Genomic DNA, 26195 nt, shown 5'->3' with positions numbered 1-26195 from the left:
GACGGTACATTACAGCGTCATCTGCAAACACTCTAAGGGGGCTGCTCAGATTATCACTTAGATCATTTATATAAATCATGGACAGCAGAGGGCCTATGACACGACTTTGCGAAACGCCAGATATCACTTCTGTTCTACTCGATGGTTTACCATCCCTCACTACGAAGTATCGCGAGCAGATACAGCAATCTTATCGACTCGCCATACTTCCCCTAAGTGCTCGACAGATTTTTCCCGATCACTGATCTTGATGTTGTCTTTCACATTACATGCGACAGCTAGACTATCTATGTACTGACTTCAGCACAATTTGGCAACCTGAAGATGTTCAAATATACGACACCGGTTGAAACGCAAGAAATGCATAAAAATGCACATGAAATGGTTTTAATTAATCATTGATAGAATAAACTACATACGCAGAGATGACGAAAGATGTGTGATAGCGATATGTACATATACAGAGGCCGATAGTTTCGCTTATAGAAGATATAAGAGACCAGTGCATTGGCGGAGAGGTTATTTGTACGCAGGTGATTCCTGTGAAAATTTCGACGGAATCATGACCGCTCGACGGAATTTAACATACTTTGAACGCAGAGTCGTAGTTAGAGCTAGAAGCATGGGACATTGTTTCGGGAATCGTTAGGGTATTCAATACTCCGAGGTCCACAGTGTCAATAGTGTGCCGAGAATACCAAATATCTGGCGTTACCCCTCACCACGGACAAGGCAGTGGCCGACGGCCTTCACTAAACGAACGAGAGCAGCGGAAAACGGGTAGAGTTGTCAGTGCTAACATACAAGCAAATAACAGCAGAAATCGATGTGAGGCGTACGAGTAGCGTATTCGTCAGAATAGTGAGAGTAAACTTGGCATCAATGGGCTATGTATGATAGCGCATGACCGACGAGAGTGTCCTTGCTAACAGCACGACATACCCTGCAATTCCTCTCCTTGGCCCATGACCATGTCCGTTGGATCCTAGACGACTACAGACCGTGGCCGGTCAGCTGAGTCCCGATTTCAGTTGGTAAGAGTTGATGGCAGGTTTCGAGTGTGGCGCACACCTCACGAACCCATGGATGCAGATTGTCAACAAGGCATTTTGGAGACCGGTGGTGGCTCCGTAATGGTGTGGGCTGCTTTCGTATGTAACGAACTGAGTCCTCTGGTCTAACTGGACCAGTCATTGCCTTGGAGACCATGTGCAGTCGACTTCACATTCCCAAACAGCGATGAAATTTATATGGATGACAATGTCCCTTATCACCAGGCCATAATTGTTCTCAATTGGTTTGAAGAACATTACGCACAATTGGAGCAAATGATTTGGCCATCAGGATCGCTCGAAATGAGTTCAGTTCGTGCAAAAGATCATGCACCGGCAACACTTTCGCAATTATGGACGGCTCTAGCGGCAGAATGGCTCAGTATTTTTGCGGGAGACTTCCAATGACTTGAGATTCTTGAAGTTTTCCCGGTGTATTGAATGTTCGATGAGATTTCTGGATTTCAGCCGTATCACGTTGACTTCTTGCCACAAGAAGTCAACGTGATCCGGCTGCAATCCCGAAATCTCATCGAACTTCCAACGACTTGCACCCTTATGATAGATGCTGGCGAATTCTGGGTCTAGGTCTGTACTATGCCTGTCCTGGATTTGGAAGAGGCTGTGTGAAGGGGAGAGGGTAATAAATCGTCCTGGACCATACTATCTGTCCTAGACCACTGGTGAGAGCTTTGTCATACCTTTTGTTACTCGCAGATGGGGGAGGGGGAGGGAAAGGGTGTAATATACCGTTCTTTTGTTCTGGATAATGGGGTTAACAAATCATAACATAGTGTTTTGTCTACCAGTAGGGGAAGAGTGCAGTCACTGAGTTGGGGATTGAAGTTATCTGAGATCTGGAAACAGTGCAGCTTGAGCCCTTGTGCCCCCTTTCCCCCTCCTTACATATTCAGAAAAAAGTCCTGGATTATATAGACAAGAGTTTAAAAATGTATCTGCTATGATCTTTTTTGGGAAAATTTAACTGCGAGATGTAAAACATATATGAACCAAACAGAATTTGATTATTGACGGTGGTATGTGAAATACCCTTGTGGATCAGCAGATAACTATTTACAATCTCAATTTTTTAAATCTGTAGCATTGTCTCACATTATACAATGAACTGAAGATTCAAGGGGTAAGACATTTCTGATTTTGGAGTACACGAGAGTGCTCCTTCTCCAACAACATCAAGTCCAGTACTACGCAAGACTCCACCCAACTTCTGGTTGATGTAACAAATGCTTAATACTAAAGAAATTATAAGAGGTATCTATTTTATTTGTTTAATGAGTCTACCTATAGAGCAAACCCCATTGCAGGGTGGGGGAGCAGATACAGGCCTGTCAGAGTGATCGTTCCAATCTACATCTACATCCGTACTCCTCAAGCCACCTGATGGTGTGTGGTGGAGGGTACCTTGAGTAACTCTATCGGTTCTTCCTGATATTCCACTGTCGTATTGTTCGTGGAAAGAAAGATTGTCGGTATGCTCTGTGTGGACTCTAATCTCTCTCATTTTATTCTCATGGTCTCTTCGCGAGATATACGTAGGAGGGAGCAATATATTGCTTGACACCTCGGTGAAAGTATGTTCTCCAAATTTCAACAAAAGCCCTGACCGAGCGACTGAGCGCCTCTCGTGCAGAGTCTTCGTGCAGAGTCCGTGTGCGTGCTCGTAACTTGCTGAAGGAGCGACCACATGTCCACTCACAGGCAGAGCGGGCGATGCCACACGACCAGCCTCCACATTGACCGTCCGGCTCGTGCGACGCGAACGCGTTTGAATCCGCCACTCCCCTTGGGGAGAGGGTGGCCCAACCGCGCCCGGTACCCGCGAAGATGTCTCGACAGCAGGGACCGTGGGTGAAGCATGTAACACCTGGGGTGTACAATGCGACGGACGAGACTCCCCACTGCCGCTACACTCCGAGGCAGCAGCCTGAAGACGGCTGCCCGCGGCCATCGGCACGTTCAGCTGTTCGCGAACACTGGCCAGCTCCTCCTGCGGCCGTACACAGCAGTCACACATCCTATCCATCCTAAGAAATCAACACTTTACTGTAGAGAGTTAAGTAATCAACTTTTAACTACACTGCTAATTCACTAAAGGCGGCTGATAGCACACTAAGCTAACCATTGGGTTCGTTATTGGGAATCTGTCGCAAATTTAGCAATGTTCATGTTGCAGACATATACATGTAACGTACTTTATTCAGGCACAGATTGGGCATTTGTCCCATGGTCGTTGACCGCAGCGCACTGTCAAAATCCCACGACTGTTGTGAACAGTGCGACATGGTTCGGAACAGTGTGTTCTTGTCGGCATCGAATGCCAGCTGACCACTGAGAGCTTCGCGGCCACACATCTGGTGGGTGGTGTTACTAGCCGGCCCAGTCCTGACCTGGTTGGGGATTTTCTCTGCTCGGGGACTGAGTTTTTGTGTTGTCCTCATCATTTCATCATAATTCACGAAAGTGGCGAGATTAGACTGAGTATAGAAATTTGTACAGGCACTGATAACCGCGGAGCAGAGCGTCCCACAAACCAACCATCACAATCATCATCTTGCCAGGCCAGTAGTGAAACGTCCTTATCGTCGGAAAATCTGTTATTATTATGACTCAGTTCCTCGACTGCCTGGAAATTATCATCACTGATGTCGATGGATTTCCTTCCTGAGTAACATCACCCACGCCTGTGAGACCTTGGTCAAATATTGGCACCACTTCACTACGGCTGGATGTGACGTTTTATTCGGTCCTTGTACCACCAGAATTTCATGATGAATATGTGTGCAATTTAGTTTTTGCCTAAAAGAGTAGTACTGTCCTTCGTAATTCAGCTTTGCAGTAAGTTGCCAGATTCTGTGACATTCCACTCCCACACTCTGACGCACCTCTTATCTGCACCGCAGCAGAACTGTGTCTGTAGGAAAATCAGAACATGTACTCTCTTCTGGCAACGTGTCACTCTTATTACGAAGTACTCTTAGCGTGGGACAAGATAAGTAACTTTCTTTTTGGACTCCCCTAGTACTGAATAGATCCTAGACCTGCAGCATTAAAAAGCCTGTAGAATATTTTGAAATATCAGAAGGTCGCTAAATTGAATCCTTACAGAAATGCATATTCCTTGTAACAACCTATCTATGTTTTCACGTGAGAAGGAAATCCATAGACAGAACAGTCGATTGAAAACCTAAGAGAAATTGAAAGCCTAAAAACATTGCATCTCATCCACAATAAAGACAGTATAACGTATTTGAATATGTGCTTTAGCACTAAAGAAACTAGAAAAGTTTAGGCAAAACTGGCGTAATCGTTCACTATGGTGTTCGTCTTTCCTCTTCTGCACGTATCCTCTATCACAGGATGAAATTTTACCCTCTCCTCAAATTTCTATATCACCTTCGTTATACACATGGTGTTGATGTTCGGTTTGTGGGGCGGTCATCAGCACCGGTAGAAAGCCCCAATTTTTTCACACAGTCCAGTTTAGCCACTGCGACGAATAATGATGATAATCCAATGATGACGACAACACAAGTGCCCGGGCAGAGAAAATCCTCAACCCGGCCGGGAATCGAACGCGGGATCTCGTGATCCAGTGGCAGCAACGCTAGCCACTTCACCCGAGCTGAGGACTTCGATCTACACGTCCTTCATACACGAAGATCGCAATTCAGCCGTCGCCTCAATTACTGCAAAACTGTGCTGTTGCCACACCACATTATTAGCTATGTTGTGGAACAAAGATAAGTATAAGGAATTATAGGTCAGAACAGAAGTGTGGACAACTTCAAGGGCCGGCCGCTGTGGCTGAACGATTCTAGGCGCTTCAGTCTGGAACCCCGCGGCTGCTACGGTCGTAGGTTCGAATCCTGCCTCAGACATGGATGTGTGAGATGTCCTTAGGTTAGTTAGGTTTAAGTAGTTCTAAGCCTAGGAGACATGACCTCAGATGTAACGTCCCATAGTGCCTAGAGCCGTTTGAACCATTTGAACAACTTCATGATGAGATAGGTTTAACCAGAAACTGTGGTCAAAATTTCGCATTTGGCTTCTGGGTTTTTATTTGGTTAATAAGATGTATATATAACATGAATTGGTAAGTAAAAGGTGTGATTGTCAAATAAGCACAAGAGAGTTGTGCGTGTGCCTTTCCAGAGAGAGATCTACGGCATATATTTGTTTAAAAGACTTGCAGAAGCATGGCTTTCTCCCACTTGTACGTAAAATCATTGACTTGCAGAAAGATTCGCAATGGCCGCAGCCTTCACAGTATGCAGACACGGCAGCTGTTTGACCGTGGAGCTCACCGCAGCAATGACGTCTGCGAGCGCCGACACTGTGACGTCAGCAGCAGTGGCGGCGGCAGCAGCAGCAGGAGTAACAGCAGCAGAAATGCACATATCCAGCAGATTCTGGGGCCACTTGTGCAATGAGTTATTGTTGCTTACTAAAGAGAATTTTAGATTCGAAGCTTATGTTATCAACCTATCAGAGTAATTCAATAAAGACTCTTATTCCTTATGCCTACTTGTTTCCAACAGGATGTACCTGGTATAAAAGTTGCTTATAAAGCAAAAATTGCGAACAGTCTGGTGTACATCATTGATTGTATTTTATGTCTGCAGAGTCTTATTCTAAGCAATTTCTGTGTTACCAGAAAACACTAATTTCTCATTTCTGAAATTTACATCGTACATGTGCTCAGAGCCTTATCAGCTTACGATATCTTTAAATTACTACTTCAGTATTAACAGTGTCTTTCAGCAGCTTTGATCTGTTCGAATTTCAGGTTAATTTATCTTGAAAACTGTTGTTCTAGTCAATAAATGTCGTATTTTTTTAATAACGTACACTGACTCTATGTAACTGTTAATAATAATCTTAGATTACACGATACTTGATTCTAACAAAACAAAATTTAAAATTACGCAAGATAGTTGATATGTTCCAATAAACTTTACACGATAATGTTTTTTGATGTTCATACGTATAGCATATAGTATTTATGTTTTGGCCGTATTATACAGAATCTAGTCTGAGCTCTTTATGAAACCGTCTCATCCTCGGATCCTGCAGCGGTTAACTGGATGGTGTTCGGAGTAATGTCACCTGAACACAGCAGTCACTTTCACTGCCTATTTGCAGCCGCAACTCGCACACAAAAACTACTTTAAGAGAAGAAAATCGCAGAATGAATACAAACTAATTAAACGTTTTAAGAGACAATACTGAAATCATTCGTTGGCACTAATCAACTGCACTTATCCTTTAGGTTGTGCATAAATGTTTTTCAGTTATCAAATATGCAAACTGATGCTTACCTGAACGCTAAAAATATGATCGATCATGCATCCATAGCATCCAAGAAATCTTTTTCAAATCTTTTAATTCTGTTCAGTTTGCCAAAACAATTATTTGCCTTGAAATATTCTTACAGGATCATGAGAACTCCATTTTATAAACAACACACGCTGTAAGATCTTGTTTAAAATTAGTATCCGCAAGAAATAGTAATATTCAGCTGTTATGAGTCTACAGCTATCAATATCTTATGCACAGAAGGCACCTTTCAAAAAAGAGCACAGCAGATTTTTTATTTGTGCATTTCATCTGATCCTTCACATTACTTTCGAACAGTGTATTGCGCAGCTTGTATCTAATAGTGACGATCTTGTGTAATAAGAGAGAAGCCTAACAACAAAAAGGCATACTGAATTTTACAATTCCTTATAAATGTTTTCGACTCTCTTCAGTGTACTAAAACAAATATTTGCCTTGCAATATGCCTGCATGATAACGAGAATGCAAGTGCACAGATAATGCGCTGTGTACAATGTTGCTTAATCTAAGTATGCGCAACGCATACTAGTATTCACTTGTTATGGGGCTACAACTTTCGAAATACTGTGTAGAGAAGAATTCTTTCAAAAAGGAATCTAACAACATATTAATTTGTGTACTTTATTGACAGAAGCTAGAATCTTTTTCTTATCACTTAAATTATCATTAATATCTTCGTAATAGGTTCAGTGTAGTTGTTATCTTACGTAACAACAGAAAGTTTTGTGAACTGTCATCTCATGAGAATGGCTGTTTAGGTAGTGCCAGCGATCACTTCTCCCTTGTGTTATTCTCTACTTTTCTCTCACACTTTCACATATAACGGAAGAAGCATCTGCTGACCAAAGTGAGTATCGAACGAGGCCTCTCGAGAATTCCACATCTGATCACTCACTGACGATAATAGCTGAAAAGGCTCCGTCACGTAGAAATAAGTTGTACATGGCCAAGGTAGTCCGGTTTGGTGACACAACTGGCCCAATTAACTTTCAGTCGATAATGCCAAGCAGCTTCTCTACATTCAAATGGTAAAGGAAGACTACCTCAAATGCGTGTCTGCGTCTGTGAACGTAATATAGCCATCGATTAATAGTGAAACGTCCCCTTAGAAAATTTAATGAATTACTGTGCTGGTAAACTCCTTACGTTATTTTATTTTCAAGCAGCTGAGCAGAACTGAGCGTACTCAGACATATCGCTCGTTACCTATTCTGATCAACACTAAACTGACACACAAAATTTTTTGCGCAACACAATATGACTTTCAATAATCCCTACAAAAGAATGGCCCTGACTAATATTAACCTATACCTTTCACAAATCACTTACCTCACAAAGATCTTCGTTACTCGAACTACTGCAATACAGCGAGCGCCACTACCGGCAGCTAAATACAAGATTCAAACTACTGAAGGCACTAACTACTGATAGGCACAGTCAGCAAATGTAAGATTTTGATGGAGAACAAACAATGTATTTACCTTAATAGTGTTCAAAAGTAATAATACATATAGCATTTCATGACTTCCAGTCTTAAAAATTTATTGTCTCTGATGGAAACACGTCCAGATCATGCACTCTCAAAAATCCGCCATCTCTCCCTCCACATCCACCACTGCTGGCGGCTCACCTCCAACTGCGCAACGCTACGCGCTGTTGACAGCCAACTGCCCAACACTACAATAACAATGTTCCAACAATGCAACCCAGCCACAGACTGCACACAGCACAGCCAGTGATTTTCATACAGAGCGCTACGTGACGTTACCAACATAAAAACCTAAACAGCCTACTTACAATAGTAACGGAATTAACTATATTTTAGCAGTTTCGTATTGGAATCTCGAATTTGATTATACAGTACTAACCGTGGTGACACTTTTATCACTGTAATATGCGATGTAGCCGCAGTAACGTGTGCACCGCTTACGTAGACGTCAATGTGCAACACCCACTCTCAGACAGGGGATGAGGGTTCTGGTAGTGGAGGTCATATGTAGCGTGTCGAAGTGGGACACGTAAAACAATGCATTTATTGTCGTACTGCGGAAACAGAGCGATTTATCTGACGCCCAAAAGGGCAAGATCATTGGTTTTCGGGCTAAGGGTGGAAGCATTTCTGAAGCGGCTAAGTTTGTAAATTGTTCCCCTGCCATCATGCTTGTCAAAATAGCGCTAGCAAAAACTGGCGCTGAGGCAAATGTGGTGCACCGAGGGCCATTGATGACAGGGGTGAGCGACGGCTGCGGAGATTTGTACGGTCGAATGGACGTGCAACTGTTGAGCAACTGATCACTCAGATGAACCAAGAGGCTACCAATAGTGTCTCCTCAGCGAAAGTTGCAGCATATGAGACTCTGCAGCATGTGTCATGTTCATGCGCTCAAGCTGACTGGGCAACCAATAAGTGGCAACAGGCGGCCTTTTATAATGATGAGTCACGTCTTACGCTTCATCGGACTGAGAGCAAACACTTTAAAACAATCGTCGGAAGGGTCAAGGACGGACGAGGGAGGCTTATGGTCTCGGGAAAGTTTGCTTGGCGTTATCTGGGTGATCTCGTCTTTATGGAAGACACAATGGATCAACAGATGCAAGTATCTGTTCTAAGGGACCATGTCCACCCCTACACACGGTTTGTTTTATCCTTGGCACGGTGGCATCTACCAGCAGGACAATGCAACGTGTCACGCACCTTGCATTGTGTGTGCATCGTTTGAAGAACATCAGGATGTGTTTACCGTACTTCCCTGGATACCAAACTCTCCGGATTTAAATCCAGTCGAGAATCTGTGGGACCACTGTGGATTCTCAAACGAGAAATCTAGCGTAGCTTGCCACGGTACTGGAGTCGGTATGGCTCCACATCAGTGTCGGTACCTTAAAGAACCTCACTGACTCACTTCCCGCTCGTCTCGCAGAGGCCCATGCTGCAATAGGTGGTTATTCAGGCTTTTTGACTAGAAGTTACATTAATATTTCTGGACAGAGTAAATACTCTACAGTGTTTCACAATGCAATTTTTTACGGGTACGATGAGGTACAACTTCAAAACTAACCCAAAAATGTGAGATGGTGCTTCGTAGTTCACAGTTACCTCGTAATTCATGAAATACCTGGTTACGCCATCTAGTATTTCATCGTACCTGTGTGATAGCGTACAGCAATGATCCACCTGCTCCGTGCTCAGGCCCTAATGAGCCATTCGGTTCCTGCCGACCGCCGTGTCGTCCTCTGCCAGTGGCATCATTGAGATGAGATAAAGTAGGGTATAGAACCAGCATACCGCTCTCTTGGCCGTTGTGATCTTCCCAGACCTAGCAACCGCTGTCTCTCACTCAAGTATCTTATCAACAGTCATCAAGAAGTTGAACAGACTCCAAAAGGAGAAATCCCTAGCAGTACCGGGAATTGAACCTGGATCCTCCACATAGCAGTCACATAAGCTGACTTAGTTATGATGGCCGAGAAATTTAGCATTGAATTTAGCCAGTCTGGTCGTTTCACTTGCAGGTGCTAAAATGAGGTATTGCAGAGACATCAGTGAGGTCGTGAGATACCACCTGTTGAAATGCCCATTACCACTTAAAATGTACCCTCGCAAGTGATAAATCTAAGCTAGGTGAGCAAAACCTACGTTTCTTCTGTTTGAGGAAAGTAAGGTTAGAACACGTTTAGTGACACAGCCTCCAGCACCTTCCTTGAATTTGCGCGCGCAATGCTCTGATTGGCTAACTTCAGTTAACATTTCTTTGTTTTAGCTTTCCTTTTCGCCGATGTTACTTTAATTTTCTCAGAATTGACTGCTTTCCGCTCGTACGATCACGCTGTTACTGCTCTTGGGTTTTTCTGCCAGGTCAACCGACCAGTGCGAATTTTCAGCATAAATATTCTCCTGTCTGGTACACCAAGTTGTGTTGTGCCTGCTTCTTTCGGCTCGTCTCTCACTGCACCAACACATTTCATTGTTTCGATTTTTGCTTTACTACCATAGAATTCCATAACGTATCATGTTAATCTGGTTGTTTCTGTTCTTTAAATGTACCAATAGAAGTTTAGCCATCGTTTCTTCATATCCCAATATACATTGGTTCCTTTTCAGTTCTTTACTTACTCTAAGTCTGTGCGTTCATTCTTCAGCATAATTTGAACTTATTCCGATACTTTCCAATCTTCCATTTGAATTTTTTTAACGTCTCTCTTTCCGTGTAAATTACGTACTGTCTCAACCTCTGGTTTGATAACTGTTGTGTCTGAATTTGGCATATTTTTAGACGTACTGTTTGTTAAAGGTGTCTCTTGTAAGGATGAAAGGTGTTTCCATTTTGTGGCAACCAATTTCGTAACCGGTCTTTTCTATGCCATTTTTCTGAAAGGTTTTGCCTAAATACTTAAATTGAGAAACTCTCTCGACCTTTTCATGGGGTCAGTTTTTAGAATTCTGGGTGCCAGATTATCATTGGGCACGTCTTTTTTATTTGAAATGATATTTGGAGCCCCATTCTTTCCCCTGTGTCTTTAAGAACTTCTATTTGTTTTATGGTGTGTGAGTGTCCTGACAAAGAACCGGTAGCTGACCTGCAGAAGTTAAACAATCTGTCCTTGTTGTGGTTCTTCCTAATTTGATTGGTTCGTCAGTTTTAAGATCTGATTTTAGTTCCTACCATTCTTGGATTTCTGTTTCTAGGGGACGACTGAAAAGTAATGGAGAAGATCCATCTTGCTTTAATTTCAAATGTTCCATAATTTCTTTCCCGAATTTTATCTTAGATTTTGTGCCATTTTGTGTTTCGCTAATAAATGCAACTTTTTGTGGTCCAGCCACTGTTCTTTTAGAATTTTCAAGGAAGGCTTACGGTCCATAAGCCTTTTTAAATTCAACTCAACAAGATAGTTTCTTATTGTTAATTTTTTAATACCTGGTAGTTAGTTTCAGAAATAAAATTTTTTTAACGAAATTTATGTGATATGAAACCTGTTTGATACTCGGCAATTTTGTATTCTTATTGCTGTTGCTGTGCTCGGTCCAATGAGATAGAATCTTGTATTTGTCAGCAAGAAGAGAATCCCTCTATAGTTATTAATACCCCTTCTTTCTTTCTATGTGGTGGATGTAAAAGTGAAATTTACATGATAAATGTAATTTCGTTTAATGAGTTGTAGCCAGTTGACATCAGAAGCTCAGCAAATATTTTTTTAACAATTAAATTTCTCTAAAAATTTCTTCTTCTCTTTGTGCTTCTGAATATGGATCGATTTTCTGAGAAATTTCTGGTGGAAATCCTTCCATGAACTCATGCTTATGTAGATATTTTTTTAAAAAAGTATTTACCATTTTCCTGCATTTTACTTCCTGGAGTACAGATTTTTCGCTAGTACCCATTAAGCTTTTTTGAAGGTTTTATAAAATGTCCTGGTGTTGCCTATTTTAAAAGTCTTCCTTAATTTCACGGAGTCAGCTGTTCTCATATTGTGATTTTCTTTTTCCAGTTTATTTAAGTTTCTTTTCTAGTCACCAGGAACACGTCATGAGCATTTTCTTATTTTTTACTGCTCCAAGTTTTGCATTCTTTGCGTCAAGATTTAACGGCTTGTTCACAATCTTCATTCCACCAAGGATGTTTTTGTTCGTTTGTAAAAGAACTTGATTTTGTGCAATTTTGACAAGCTTGTGTTCGATTTGTGCTTTTGTGCTTTTTGTCGACTTCATTTGCAAACAAAAGTGACTGGAACTTCCTGGCAGATTAAAAGTGTGTGCCCGACCGAGACTCGAACTCGGGACCTTTGCCTTTCGCGGGCAAGTGCTCTACCATCTGAGCTACCGAAGCACAACTCACGCCCGGTACTCACAGAAGCTCTCCTGGTTCGCAGGAGAGCTTCTGTAAAGTTTGGAAGGTAGGAGACGGATACTGGCAGAAGTAAAGCTGTGAGTACCGGGCGTGAGTCGTGCTTCGGTAGCTCAGATGGTAGAGCACTTGCCCGCGAAAGGCAAAGGTCCCGAGTTCGAGTCCCCCTCGGGCACACAGTTTGAATCTGCCAGGAAGTTTCATATCAGCGCACAATCCGCTGCAGAGTGAAAATCTCATTCTGAAAAGTGACTGGAATTTGCTGTTCATAAATTTAGGGATTACTGACAATCTTTTGCTGAAGTTTTGGGCTTGAAATTGAAAATATTTTTTTAATGTGGATACGAAACTATAATATGATAAATTTTTTAATTCGCCTATACTCTTGCTGGGCAATCGCCACGTATTTTATGTTCTGAGGCTTTTATCTTAAAATGGGTTCTCATAGGTTTGAGACAGATTTCTGCGTGGTTCTACCTACCTCTTTACATTCTGATTGGTCTATTTCCACCAGTCGTTTTTCTGAATTTCGTCTTTTTCCATAACAGTGCACTGAAATAACTCATTAGAATTTTCATGCGATTTTGTGAAATTTTATCGCTTGCATTTTCTTCCATCTGCCATGACTTATTTGGTTTTTCTGGGTTTGTTTTATTATCTCGGTTGACTAACATATGTGCGTTACAGAGTGTGTAGATATTTATTTGCACATTTAAAAGGCGTTATCATTAATCTGTTGCTCACAAGTTTTATTTCGATCATGTAACTAAGAACGTCTTGGAAAACTGAATGTAACTTCAGATGAGATGTAGTTTTAAAGATTTTCTGTCTGTTTCACAAGTTAATATCTTGTATTTTCTAAATTCATAGTGTTCTCATCTGACACTATTGCTTATTGGGTGACTAATTTTTGTCGTTTAAGTGTTCCTTCTAATTTGTACAGCTATCTGGCTTTAGGAGTGAGACAGTTTTGTTTTTGTTTTTTAATTGACCAGAGAACTCAGATTTGTTCTGATTTGGGATATAACATCTCCCCAGAATCGTATGGACTAGTTGTAGCACTGATGGCGAAGGAGTTGTTACAACATGGGTAATTTTAATTTTGTCATCTGTCAGTTTCACCGAACGGATGTCCCTTGCCTCCGTTTTCACTACCGGTCAACTCTTTGCTGTAACCCGAGGAAGGGCCTAACATAGGTTTCTGTGAACTGGACCACATGAACCATGGTTTCTACGAGGTTATTAATTCTCGCCATCATCTTCCTGAGGATTTGCACGATGAGGTCCGGGCCTTAAAACTGGTAAAAATGATTTGAAGTACTCCTTCGTCCAAGAATACATTTATTCTTCCACTTGTGCGGGAAGGGGGAATCAGTATGATACGTTGGATGTATATTATAGCGAACTTTGTAATGGTTTTATTTTTGAAGTGCGTAGTGTACTTCAACTTTTATAAAACTTGGAACTAAAAAGGTTTGATTCTGCTCTATAATTCCTTTTATTGTCTAACAGAAGTGAGTCAAAGTCAGATAATCGGCTAAGAAACACATAAATTACCGTTAAAATTTATGTTAATGATACGTATGCAGCTTAAAATCCAGAATATTGGGCTCTAGTTGTTCTGTCCACACAGAAATTTCAGGGATGTAGAGTAACAGAAATATTATGCTGCGCGTTCTTTGAGGACACACACACTATTTATTTTCAATAAAGACTAAAAAAGCTTCGGTGGATTAAACTGTCAAAACAAAACCTATTTGTCATACGAAGGGCATAAACCGAAGAGAGATGCAAAATTCTTTCCAAAAAAACAAAAAAAAATATCACCATGGCGTATCAAAATAAAAGGCAACTGGCTGATACATTAAAGCATGCAACGAAGAAAAACAAAAATAGTGTCTCCGGTGCTCACAAGATCAAACGCGGGGATTGTGATGGGTATTACGTAGGTCTAACGAGGTAAATTTCGAAATTCAGTACAAAGCACAATGTAGTCACAGTGATCGAACAGAATATGGAGCTCACGTAAAGGATGGGAAGCATGAGGTTAGGATAATTATTGAGCAAATGGAATTGTTAGGAAGACGTCAGAAAAGTTTTTAAGTGATTTAATGGAGGAATTGGAAATATAGGCCCACCAAATGAAAGACGGAGAGAAATTATGTAATAAGCAAAGCGACAGCAAGCGTAGTACCTATTACTAAAATTTTACAGAGGTATTATAGCTTTGCTCTGCGATGGTGTAAGATGCTCTACCACCAGTTGCGCCAGCCTTCAGTACAATGGCAACGGTGAACTTGCCACGGCAGAGAAAACTTCAGCATGCCACGGTGTTCGGCTTGGCTCAGTATAAACTCTACGATTGCCGAATAACAGCACAAGGAGATACTTATGGAAGTTTCTAAAGTTTCCTTTAAAGTTTTTAATGATATTAAACCCCTGACTTACGTTTTGTATGTCATACATACTTAAAAATTTTAATTTATTTGTTATTTCAGTCACGGGGAGGAGGACCTTTCTGCTCTACGGTCGCCAAATGGAAGGAGGAGAAGATATTTTTGGAAGTTTTGAAGCTCTTTAAAATTTTTTTTATTATCTTAATCTCCTCACCTGTGTTTTATATGTCTCATTTAGGAACATGCTGGTGTATTGTATCAGTCCATGGAGGGCACTTCTGAGCGCTAGAGGCTTTGCACCAGTTAGGGTCCATAATACAAAGTTTTTTGCAATTGTTCTTCATAAAGTTGTTTGAAAATGTTTTAACGCTGTTAAATCCCACAGATTTGTTTCATGTTATACTTAACGAGGATATAACCGCAACACGATGGCGTATGGCTAGTTATGACACTGAACTTTCAATGCCGTATTCGACAAGTTACTCTGATATTGTAACAAATTGTATGTTTCACAACTATTCTATTGTGACACACACATTTTTTAATGATTTTGAAGCCTTCTAGGCATAAATGATAAACAACTTGTAATGTGAACCAAATGCAATTTAAAATTTTTTGTAGTAGGTCTAATAATGGGCATCTGACCCGAAACTGGTCATGGGGAAATAAAGGAAAGTGATTTTTGGACTGCATTAAGACAGTTTTGGAATAAACTATTATATCATCAATAAATTACTCATCCCTGCATAAAGCTGAGAGCGGAGATGAACGAATAGGAAATCTGTTTGGCGCAGATACAGTAACGAGATGTTGCGAGTCAGCACTGGTGAAATATCAAATAGGCGAGAGTTTCGTACCTTGCAACACATTTCAGATTTTCACCTCTAGACAGAACTGTAATACAAGTTTAATATATTTTATTATTCCAGTTTTAAAGTACGGCGTTCACTTTATGCGTGCTACAGGCGTTTTCTAAAAATACAAAAATAACTCTGAAAAACTGTAACTTCTCATAGTCGGGGTTCACAATCATGTTCAACCTGTTGACTGTAGAAAACTACGAGGGCTCCCGGAAAGTGACGGATGTTTTGGTCTATCGAGGCGATGAGTGGGGATGCAGCCGCCATTTTTGTGCCATATTGTTCCAACACTCAGTATGCATCCCGCGGAGGTAGCGTGTTGTTTACGTCTCTGCTGCTTTGCTTTCTGTGGCGTGTTACGACGTGCGCTGCTATAGAAAATTCCAACACTTGAGAAGTGCGTTCTGTGATTAGGGTTATGTTGGTAAAAAACTACAACTGATACTGTCGACGAATTCGATGCCTATAAACCAGTGGTTGCAGTTGCAGCAGGAAAATTTCTACAAAGACGGTATAGGAAAACTTGTGCCTCACTCTGAATGGCGATTATGTAGAAAAATAGCTTAAGAATGTACGTTTAAAATGCACATAGTAAAATTTGGTTTTTCAATATTGATAATTTTTATTTCAAAATGCCTCTTACTTTCTGCATAGCCCTCGATTTATTTCACTTCCCTATTGCCATTTCGGACTTTGAGCCATTATTAAGATTTTCTCAAATGCGAAAAACTATGCAACTAGGATCTAATATTGTTGAAATTTTAAAGTGCTGTAATCGACAAAATCTCGTCGGTACTGTATTTTAATAATATATGTGTTACATTATTATTCTACAGCACACCAGTACCAATACCAATAAGAAAAAAATTAACAAAAACCATTTACAAGTTAAAAACATTTTGAATTAGCCGCCGTTGGCAGCCAATACAGATTTCCATTTTCAAGACAGAGAAAATTGTTAAGACATTAAAGAAACTAAGTTCATATGCAAATACTGAGGACCTCCTTCAGTTCAAGGTACACAATGGTTCACGACTGACGAACTATGGCTTTATTGTCCACACATTACGCAACTGGTTTTAAAAATACACAAAATGTCATTCACTATAAGGAATTAACAATATCTTAAGTGTATTATACGGTACTTAAATGCATAGAGCCCATATTATTTACAAACGCTGCACAGAACACAACCTAATGTTTCATAACAACAAAAACAATAGAAAATGCCAAAAACTGCTTGTGTCCGTTTGTAATGCACATTCCTTCGTATGATTCTGAAAAACCAGTCATTAGACTGAAACATCGATCAAGAAAAATCACGTATTTATATGTACATTGTCCTCTGGGTGGAACACCCTCTCCTGCATGAAGGTTGTACGTACTAAATGCTTAAGGATATTGAAAGCTACTAGTGAAACAAGAAATCGACGTTATTACGCCAGTCTAGGGACAGTATTATATGCAGACCTGCAAATACGAACCACCTCAACAGTAAACGACGTGGCAGATGACAACAGCGATGGGATCCTGAATCTTTATAGATACTTCAAGAATTATTTTGTGCAGAAATGGTAGTACGCAGCAGTAATTGGTCTCTTGAGAAGCACTAACAGTTGAGGACTGCAAAGGCTGCATTTAATTTCGGTAACGGTTTCTTCACTGACAGGTAATAATAAGATCATAATTCTTTCAAAAACCTGTGGTAAGTACATTAATTTGTCTAATAGTTTACAACTAACTGTGGACCATATAAAGCTAACATTAAGGCAGCATCCAACAAACAGTATAATTTTAGCGGCAATCGGTTTCTCTCTAGAGGAGGTACATTGATATCCTTCGCTTCATCTTCGTCTTTATTCGATCCATATTGCTTCCCTTATATAAAAATGCTGTCAATAGAAGTCTCATCAGTTTAGAATGGCTGGTGCTAAAAAAAAAATGCTGCGATGGAATTAAAGTCTAAATAACCATTGATAAATGCAAAAATCCAGTTGCAAATTGTTACGGTTTATCGATGGCAACAGATGACAGAGATAATAGAGATGAATGACAACGGGAAAAGTGACAGGTGGAGAGGGCGCAGCAGTCAGACTCTTTGGGTTTAGTAAAGTAGGTAATGCGCTGTCACCGGAAAGCATTTTCGCATTGGGGTGGTGAAACTGTAGCAGTCCTTCCTTATTACAGAGCCGATGTGGGTCTGAGCAGCAATTACGACGTAATCCGGTAAGTACTAAACGTTTTTCCTCCTTTCCGTTTTTCTCTTTTTCCTTGAAATGAGCTCGTTAAATAGGGAGGTTACTATCTACAGAAGGCAGACAGCTGAACTCTGGAGGTGATGTTCATTTATTCAGTCAGTAGATACAAGCCCTCTGTAAGTATCTCCCCCTTCATTCAACATGAAAGAATGCGACTGATCAAATACGCATACACATTACAAACAACTTCTTAAACTCATGGGTGTTAGAGTTGTACTCTGCAGCAACGTTGTATGGTGTCAGAATAAAGATCTGGGCCATCTGTGTGGCTATCTCTAAATTTGATGTATAGAAACATTTGATGCACGAATCTTACACGGTGGTAACTGACATAAAAATCTTTTATACGTCACACAGGTTGTGTCCAACGAATCTAAAGAGAAAAAGGTCAGTGAAATGCCATGTGTACAACAACAACAACAGTAATAATAGATTTTCAGAGCTTTCGCAGTCACTCCCTCCGCATTTTCTCTCTTCTCTCCTCCTAACACCATAACAATCTGCAGCGGCACAAAGAACAACATGCTTGTCATTGCATAGTAGTATATTCAGAGTTAGCTAAAGTTCAAATAACTACTAACTGGTAGGCACACATTATACAAAAATGAGGAGAAATCTTGAACTGTTACGAAATTTAGTACAAATAAATAACACAATTTAATGATTTCCTTTCATGATGGTGGTATATCGTGTTAATTAATGTTATTACCAATTAGATTATTAACAGCAATGGGATGCCGACCAAAATAAATCACTAGCTTGAACATGGGTAACTGTCCTCCACTGGGTATCAGCACCTTTTTGAATCTCATCCTTTCTTTTTATAAGACAATTTGTGCTGCAGATACAGTTGCATGTAGTTCAGAAGTGCATATGATTTGGGGCACGTCGACATTTTCAAAACTGTCACTGCTGATCGCGCTGTGTTGAATTTCAGTCATAATACATCCAGTAAAGCAGCATATCGATTTCTAATTAATGGACAACAACGCAGAAGAGCAAGAAAGCATGAACTGTGGGACATATGGCTACAGTGGCACGCTGTTTAAATAATCCCCTCACACTGATAGAGCCAACAAAGGCCGAATCCAAACTGAAACACAAGAGTCGTTGGTCTGAATGCTATTATAAACAAGTAAATATAAAGCTTTGGCTCTACTTCACTGTTTCTCGCTCTGTCCAGTATTTGCACCGATATGGATTTTAAAAAAAAATCATTAATCTACTTGTATAAAACCATTTCTCACACTGACCAGTTTCAAGCGTTAGTCAGTTATCAATAGAAGATGATCTAATGGCCGAAATCGTTGGACATAACTACAGCTGTTTCCACATAGAAATTTAACCCAAAACCGTCATGCAACATTTTTTTGATACGACTCTCCCAGTCGTCAATGTAGCCAATCCTTTAAAGCTGCATCATAACTGCAGACAGTATTCAATATTGTTCTGATAATTTGTTTTCTTCATTTCCTTTTATTACGGTAAGGGACACCTGTTACTTTCTGCAGTCTTAAGAAATAATCAAGTTTCGAAGAGTTCAGTCGGGCGACGCTAGCTGACAAAGTGCCTAGGGTTAATTACTCATGTAGCATGGAAGCTTACTTAAAAGGATCATACACAGTCATAAACGTGTTTGAAGGTGAATGCTGTCGGTCTGAGCAGGTAGGAGAAGCATAGTTCACTACGCCCCATCTCTCAACAACAGGTGAGATGGAGCGGCCCATTTGCCATAAAACTCTATTGTGTAAGACGCTAAAAGTAATCCTTTTGCATAGATAACATGTGAATCCAGGTGTAGCTGCCAGAATGGGGAAGTGGCTGGTTCTTTGGGGTCACACCATGAAAGAATGTTCATTTAAAATCCTAGAGATGGGCACTCTGACTGACAATAATATAAAATGGAAATGCCGTGTGGCTAGAGCCTCCCGTCGGGTAGACCGTTCGCCTGGTGCAAGTCTTTCGAGTTGACGCCACTTAGGCGACTTTGTCAATGGGGATGAAACGATGATGGTAAGGACAACTCAACACCTAGTCCCTGAGCGGAGAAAATCTCGGATCCAGCCGAGAATCGAACCCGGGCCGTTAGGTATGACATTGCGTCGCGCTGGCCACTCAGCTACCAGGGGCGGACCTCACAAAAATTATTTCCTTAGAAGGCGCATTTTCCCCGCATGAGTATTTGTGTAGGCCCTTCAGTTGGCTAGGGTTAGCAACCTTTCATGGAGAGGGACAGATTTTCTGCCTTACTCATCGTGCCAGACCATCCTTGGTTAACCATGGCAAAATCTGCGCAATCAGGAGTGCATGTAACTTATTAACAAATTTCTTATTGGTCAGAACTTGGAAGCTCTGCTGTAATTGACCGAATCGATTCTTACACTTGCAGAAATAGTCAAGTTTTGAAGAGTTAAGTGAGGGGACTCTTGCTGCCAAACTATCGGTGGGTAATTACTCATTGCTGGGAGACTAACTTGCTGCCGAGGCATCATATAGAAGAAGTTAGTTCAGAGGGCGAGCTGGACTTAGAATTTGCAGCCCTTACTGCCACCATGTGCCACATTCGCACCGCATAGGAGAGGCGAAATTGAGCCTACGAAGCAATCAAAGAGTACAGGGGGATGTCAGGCTTTCATCAGGATTTAATTTCATCGTTTTAACGGTCACAAGCAGCTAGTTGCCTCCATCGTGCACTTTGGCATTTCGACTTGCGGTCGTATTTATTTTTTCGTGTTCTTTTTGTAAAGCACTAACCATTTTCACAGTTTATTGGCCGTATCTGCGATATAGTTTCGCTTTACGTTTTCTTGTGTCTGCCCTCGTGTGCCAAATCTAGATTTCGTAATCGCAGTCCCTTGTCCATTTATTATATGTGTACTCACACGTTAGTCGGTGTGTAATTCATTTGTTCGTAGTTTTATGGTAGTAAACCAAATTATTACAGAGAATGCTAGTTTCTTTTGTAGTTTAGATGAGCTGCTTCATTAACATATCTATGCGTGGTGTGCTACCCATATTTTCATTGAGACACCACTGCAATTTTTCTTCAATAAGGCGTTTCCATTGAACAATATTGTTTTTTTAATCTGCATGGCCTTATGGGAAGCTTCCCATGTGGGTCGCCAGGGGTGGTATATACAGCATCTTAGAGTACCTCAAAAAGTTCATCTGTCACCTCACACTAGGATTTGTTCGCAAATACTAATAAAAGTTTTGAACGGTCTTTGTCTGCTGTGAATGGAACGCTAGACAAAATAAGATACAATTGTGAGAATCACTATTTCACGAATCTGAGTGCATCTGACTGCATTGCTGAAGCCAGGAAAGGACACTGATCATCAGAGTAGTTGCATTTCGTTTGTCTGATCTTCCTCATATTTAACTTCACAGAACAGAGCAGAATATCAGTGAATATCGATACACAACCTACTACGGCGAATATGATCTTCCGTCTTGTAAATTCTACCTGTGAGCAAACTTTAAAGATTCTTCACTAAACTGAGGATGAGGTTTAAGAAAGACAGATTCCTGGCACTGTGTTGTTGATCTTTCTGGCGTTCATGGTACAGTGTATCACAACAAACTGCTGTGCAAACATTGACAGAGGTTTTCGTCTTGAACTGACCAGTCTATTAATAGAGCGATGGGGCAGTATATTTAAGGAAAAGCCTCTGCCAAAGATTCCCAGAACAGGAATTTCACGGAAATAAGAACGGCACAATTTTTGCAAAGATTCTCCTCGTCTTTGGCCCCTTACTTAGGTTGGCACTGAATACTCTTTGGCTTTGGCCTTTTATTCGTCATGCATTTATCGCGAATCTCCCCGTCCAGTGCAGTCGTAAGAGAGTTGAAAAAGCTCAGGTGATTCCCAGAGATAAGAAGGGTGAAAGAAACCATCCGCAAAATTGCAGCGCAGTATCCTCAACACTGGTCTACAGCAGAGTTCTAGAGCCTATTATAAGTTCGTCTAAAATAAATTACCTTGAGAGAGAAAAGCCTCTATCATCAAACGAACAAATATTTAGGAAACATCGCTCTTGCGAAACTCACCTTTCTCTTTTCTTCACGACATCCTGCGAACTATAGATGAAGGGTCGCAGGCAGATTCCATGTTACGAGATTTCCGGAAAGCAGTGCCGCGTAGCAGACCGTTAACGCAAGTTTGAACATATGAAACAGATTCTTAGACGAGAATGGTCGCAGATTATTCAAGTAATAGAACACAGAATGTTGTTCCGAATGGCGAGTGCCCTCTGAGAAGAAGGTGTCGTCATATTTGCCCTAGGAAAGAGGTTCAAATGGTTCAGAGCACTATGGGACTTAACATCTGTGGTCATCAGTCCCCTAGAACTCAGAACTACTTAAACCTAACTAACCTAAGGACATCACACACATCCATGCCCGAGGTAGGAAAAAGGATAGGATCATTCTTGTTCTCTGCAAACATAAACGATTGGACAGATAGGTTGAGCAGCAATATACAGTATGGCATTACTTGCTGCTCACGCTGTAATGTTCGGGAAAGTGTCATTGTTGACTGACTGCAGGAGGATACAGGACAACTTGGAAAAAATTAACATTTTGTTTAAAGGCAACTTGCTCTAAATAAGGAAAAATTTTAGTCGATGCAAATGAACAGGAAAAATATTATGTAATGTTCGAATACAGTATGACTGGTCTGCTGCTTAACATCGACACTTCAGTTAACTGTCTATGCGTAATGCTGCAAAACGAGATGAAATGGAACGAGCGTGTAAGCTCTCTTGTAGATAAGATCTGATGGGTGAATTCCAGAAGTGTTCTGCTCATCTGTAAAGAAATAATGCAGGGGACGCTTGCACGGCCCTTTCTTGAGTACTGCTCGACTGTTTGGAGGCTCACCAGACCGGATCAAAGGAAAACATCGAAACAATTCAGATGCGTGCACACAGATTTGTTACTTCTAGGTTCGGTCAACAGGCCAGTATTACACAAATGCTCCGTGAACTTAAATGGGAATCCCCGGAGGGAAGAAGACGTTCTTTTCACGAAATGTTGTTCAGAAAATTTAGATAACTGTCATCTGTGACTGACTGGTGATGGTCTTACTGCCACCTGCATACAGCTCGCTTAATGACCGCAAAGTCAAGATAAGATAAATGTGTGGTAATGAAGAAACTTATAGAAAGTGGTTTTTCTATGGCTTCATTTTGAGTGGAAAAAGGAAGGAAACGACTTGCAGCGGTAAAAGTTACCCTTAAAAATTGCAGTATGGTGGCTTGCGGAAAATAGACGTAGATGTAGAATTTGAAGCCGGTAACATCTTTAGATCAACCGTCCATTAACTACAATGAATGTTTCCTGAATGTGAAACCATAGGTACGGGCATTCCACGCGCGTAATCTCGGAGCAAACTGCACAATGACTGAATTTTGGTGTTCTCATTATGTACAAATCAGTAATTTCCCAAAACGTTCGAATTGTCATGAAGAGTTCTCAGGTATTCAGGAAAAAAAGTCTCAAAAAGCAAAATAAAACACTTAAAATCTCGAGGGAGTAACCCTCATTGCTTTGAACCAGCATCTAAGCTCTGCTGCACTAAAGTGCTGCCAGATGATCTACTTGAATAAAGAAGCAACGGTACAATCAGCATTCATCTGCTGGTAATAACAGCTGGACGGACTGGAGACATGCTGATAACTTGTGCCACTAATATTGATTGCACCTCGCAGGTAGCAGTTGGCCAGTCGGAACACACGTAAGGCCTAATCAGTTTTTTATCAATAAGGTTTTCTTTTCATTCCGTCGATATGACAGGCAGTGGTCGTTTTGTGCTTACTATTTTAACTATGTTATATCCAGTATGTATTACAGATAGCTGCGTGTAGCTACGAAGCCGAAAAATATAGAATGAAAGACTGTTTTAATCCAAACAATAACAGCCGACGAAGCGAACGGATGTCATTCAAGAAACAAGATGTATTGTCTAAAAAATCTAAATTCTACTGATTTGGAAAAAAAACTGGCAAAGCGTGAGTAGAACTCGCACGTTGGGCTTCCGTGTAAACATAATTACATATATATCATCCATCCTGGGAATGGAGTTTCTCAACGTTCTTGCCTGTTTTCGATATAGACTGCAAGACTATATCAAATCTTCACAGTAGTTCCTCAGACTAGACCGGACATACAACAAGAAGCGAGCAGAGAATTTCAGATTATGCATGTAGAAGATTACATAAAAAGGTTTTTATTTACTTACTGAAAGATGACTACAAGTTACATGTTACGTTAGCATGCAGTAATGTTTGTCTAGTATGATTTTGGCGGATGATGAATGAAGTATATGACCTAATGACAAAAATATATTTTTATGTGGTATAATTACCATTTAACAATTTTCGGATTTTTTCCTGTACTTGGAGTGCGGAACTGTGTGTCATTGAAAATGTCATGGTTCTAGATCAATGAGAAGTAACCTACAGATTTTAATGAGTCGGTTTAGCTTTCATTTTGAAGAATAAAATGAATTGAGATCATTTCGTTCATGCACACACAACGTGTTTGTAATTAAAAACATTATAGAAAACGCAATACAGAAACTCATATGGTCTTTATCGGCCTTGAAAACGCTTTTGACCGCGTAAGCCGTGAGAGCCTATATAAGGTTATGTCTAAATGTAGATATCCTTATCACCTAACAGAGGTAGTAAAAAGTCTACAAAACTACATGCATTGTAATAAACACAGGTAGAAATCGGTTAGAAGGAATATTTGCACTATCACCTACCCTTTTCAATATTTACAGTGACTTAATTTTTCTCAAATCGAAATACGAAGTAAACAAAGGAATAATGATAACAAATGAGGAATACCCGATGGTAGTTTAGTTTCCTGGTGACACCATTATTATTCAAAATAATGAAGATGACCTTGAAAGATCAACAACCAGCTCAACAAAATTAGCAAAAAGTAAAATTTCTACTAATAAAACAAAAATAATGGTATTCCGAGGAAAATATCCAGTCAGATGAAAAATTGATTTTGATAGTTCAGTTTAAGAACAAGTAACCCTAATCTGGTCTTTAGGCTGTGTAATATATTTCGATTTTGACTCTGATATTGAAAATAAAATACAAAAATTCCAAGCATTCTGTTGTACCACTAGCAAAACCCTAGACCATAAAGTACAAAAAGAAGCCATCATGAAATTCTACAATGTAATGGCAGTTCCTATGTTATTCTATGGAAGCGAAATCTGAGTCACCACAAAGAAACAAGAAAATAAAATTCAAACAGCAGGGATGAAGTTCCCAAGAAAGACGAAGGGCTGCAGAAGAAGAGATATGATTAAGAACGAAGATTGGAGACATCACTACACGAGAATGCCAGGGAACAGAATTCCTCAGAAGATCCTTAACAACAATGCTAATGCGAAAAGAGATTTTGCAAGGCCTCGTAAAAGATGCGAATGATTTTATTTGAGAGTTCGGAACAGGCAACAGCCTAATTCTTCAAAGGAAGATTACGATGATTATGCGTTTGTGAGTTTCAAAATATGTGACATAACTAGGTGAATCTTCTGACTGAATTAGCTTGGACGCTTAAATGTTTTACATCGGCAAGGGAGCACAGAATTTAACACAGACATAGATTTGAACTAGATACGTCACCTTGTTCAAAGAAAAAGGGGTCTTACCAGACAGACAGACTGGCAACTAAGTGATCCTACATTGAAGAGGCAAAGAAACTGGTACACCGGCCTAATATCGTGCAGGGCCCCCGCGAGGACGCAGAAGTGCCGCAACACGAGGTGGCATGGACTCGACTAATGTCTGAAGTAGTGCCGGAGGGAACTGATACCATGAGTGTGCAGGGCTGTCTATAAATATGAGAGATCACAAGGGGGTGATGATCTCTTCTGAACAGCATGTTGCAAGGCATCTCAGGTATTTTCAATTATGTTCATGTCTGGCAAGTTTGGTGGCCAGCGGAAGTGTTTAAACTCAGAAGAGTGTTCCTGGAGACACTCTGTAGAAATTCTGGACGTGTGGGATGTCGCATTGTCCTGCTGGAATTTCCCAAGTCCGTCGTAACGCACAACGGACACGAATGGATGCAGGAGATAAGACAAGAGGCTTACGTACGTGTCACCAGTCAGAGTCGTATCTAGACTTATCAGGGGTCCCATATCACTTCAACTGCACACACCCCACACCAATTACAGAGCCTCCACTTCAACTGCACACGCCCCACACCATTACAGAACCTCCAGCGGCTTGAACGGTCCCCTGTTGAGATGCTGGGTCCATGGATTCATGATGATGTCTCCATACCCGTACACGTCCACACGCTCGACACAATTTGAAACGAGATTCGTCCGACCAGGCAACATGTTTCCAGCCATCAACAGTCCAATGACGGTGTTGAAGGGCACAGGCGAGGC

At 40.8% G+C, this 26195-nt stretch overlaps 1 protein-coding gene across 1 annotated transcript in view; it reads left to right on the top strand.

Moving 5' to 3' along the window:
• Positions 1–26195, top strand: part of LOC126271925 (potassium/sodium hyperpolarization-activated cyclic nucleotide-gated channel 2) — a 2360296-nt gene that overhangs the window by 732557 nt on the left and 1601544 nt on the right. The window lies entirely within an intron of this gene.

Source organism: Schistocerca gregaria, chromosome 5 (assembly GCF_023897955.1).
Source record: "Schistocerca gregaria isolate iqSchGreg1 chromosome 5, iqSchGreg1.2, whole genome shotgun sequence".
NCBI lineage: Eukaryota > Metazoa > Arthropoda > Insecta > Orthoptera > Acrididae > Schistocerca > Schistocerca gregaria.
Note: the sequence above shows the minus strand (reverse complement) of the source record. Positions and strands in the feature narration are given on the sequence as shown.